The sequence below is a fragment of the Cynoglossus semilaevis genome, chromosome 14 (assembly GCF_000523025.1).
Source record: "Cynoglossus semilaevis isolate Cse_v1.0 chromosome 14, Cse_v1.0, whole genome shotgun sequence".
NCBI lineage: Eukaryota > Metazoa > Chordata > Actinopteri > Pleuronectiformes > Cynoglossidae > Cynoglossus > Cynoglossus semilaevis.
In genome coordinates this window covers 26,644,999-26,647,004 of record NC_024320.1, presented here as the reverse complement: position 1 = coordinate 26,647,004, position 2,006 = coordinate 26,644,999, and the positions used below count along the sequence as shown (strand labels likewise).

The 2,006-nt window shown below is 43.7% G+C and overlaps 1 protein-coding gene across 3 annotated transcripts in view; it reads left to right on the top strand.

The window, feature by feature from the left end:
• Positions 1-2,006, top strand: part of plppr1 (phospholipid phosphatase related 1) — a 30,762-nt gene that overhangs the window by 24,180 nt on the left and 4,576 nt on the right. The gene's annotated exons all lie outside the window — the stretch shown is intronic.

Genomic DNA, 2,006 nt, shown 5'->3' with positions numbered 1-2,006 from the left:
AACAGGAGCAGATCAGATGGAGATACATTTAGAGGGGAGGTGTTGAGATGGTTTGGACATGAGATCAGGGTGAGATAGAAGATTCCAGAGAAGATCCCCAAACTGTACAGAAGAACAAAAGAAGAAACCAAAGAAACAGAAGATCTGAGCAGCAGCTACTCAGTTTTCAGTCTGTTTCTTTGACCTTGTAGCTACAGTCGAACATGTTCAGTTTTGAACTCGTCACTGAACGAAACCTCGCCTTAAAAACGTGGAACTGATGGAAACAGTTGTTCCTTTAATGTCTCTCTGGAACCATAAGGAACATTAAAGCTGAGGTGGGAAGTTGTGCTCAACATAAATCACTGTTACATCCCCCCCCCTCCCCGACCCCCCTCCTCGTCATTTGTCAAGGAAAAGCACTTATTGTTTAATGTGGCGACGAGAGGACGTCACGGCAGAGCAGTTAAAACAAACAAGAAAATCTGTTTATTATGATTCACTCTGACTTCCTGTTGGAAGATAAACCCTGGAGGTCACGGCTGAGATGTAACATTTTATTTCATTTTGATCTCTTTGTTTGTTTTCTGGTCGATCTTCTTCACCTCTGGCTCCTCTTTCTGGGACTTTTATTTCTTTAGTTTCTGATTTTCTAATATTTCAGCCTTTGTTCTCTGTGTTAATGTTTGACTTCTAGCTGTTTTCAGTCGTTCTTTGTCTCGACCGTTTCTTTGTCTTATCTTTCAGTCATGTTTTATCAGAACAGGTTTAAGACTGAACTAAAATAATGCAGATTTCATGAGGAGCTGATGAAAGAGAAGGTTTTCCACAGAAGAAATGATGTAATACGTCCATTATGACCTCGTTAGTCGGGGGAAAATAAACGGTGGTTAAAGCAGAACCTGCTTGGTTTGATTTTCGATGCAACATTTATTATCTTTTCTGCGCTGGAGCAGATTCTCCTCTTCTTCTCCTTCTTCTTCTTCTGATCTTTTATTCTGTGTGGGAGACAGAAAAAAAAGTCAGTCCTACAGAGTTATCTCACTCATGTGATGTAAGATTCTGATGTCTGTCTTTGGTTTGAGCTGTTGAACAGGAGCTACGATGCAGTGTCGCTGCTGGGACTGAAAATGAACGTCAGATTTTAAAGCACAACAAGAGACGTACAACGCCAACCAACAATAAGATACATCTGTCTGGTTGTCTACCCAGAGCAACAGCAGCTGAGACGTACAACGCCATCCAACAACAAGATACATCTGTCTGTTTGTCTACCCACCTACCTACCCACCTACCCATCTGTCCTACCCACCTACCTACCCACCTACCCCCTTACCTACCTACCCACCTACCCCCTTACCTACCTACCTACCCATCTGTCCTACCCACCTACCCACCCACCTACCTACCCACTTACCTACCCACTTACTTACCCACCTACCTACCTGCCTACCTACCTACCCACCTACCTACCTGCCTACCATCTGTCCTACCCACCTACCTACCTACCCATCTATCTACCCACCTACCCACTTTCCTACCCACCTACCTACCCACTTACCACTTACTTACCTACTTACCCACTTACCTACCCATCTATCTACCCACCTACCTAGCCACCTACCTACCCACTTACCTACCTACCTACTTACCTACCCACTTACCTACCTACCTACCTACCCACTTACCTACCTACCCACCTACCTACCTACCCACTTACCTACCCACTTACCTACCTACCCACCTACCTACCTACCTGCCTACCTACCTACCCACTTACCTACCCACCTACCCATCTGTCCTACCCTGTCCTACGCTGTTATGCCGTCGTATCTGTCAAAATCTATGAATGTTGGAATTAAAATAAATAAAAGTTTTGTTTTGTTTTGTTAGCAATCTGAAGTTATATATATCTTTAATATGAAAAAACAAAAACCAAACCAAACCTCAAATGCTGAAAAGACATTTTTGCTCTAACTCTCCAACAGATTCCGTTCTCTTGACCTTGAGTCTCGTTCCAGGAGGAG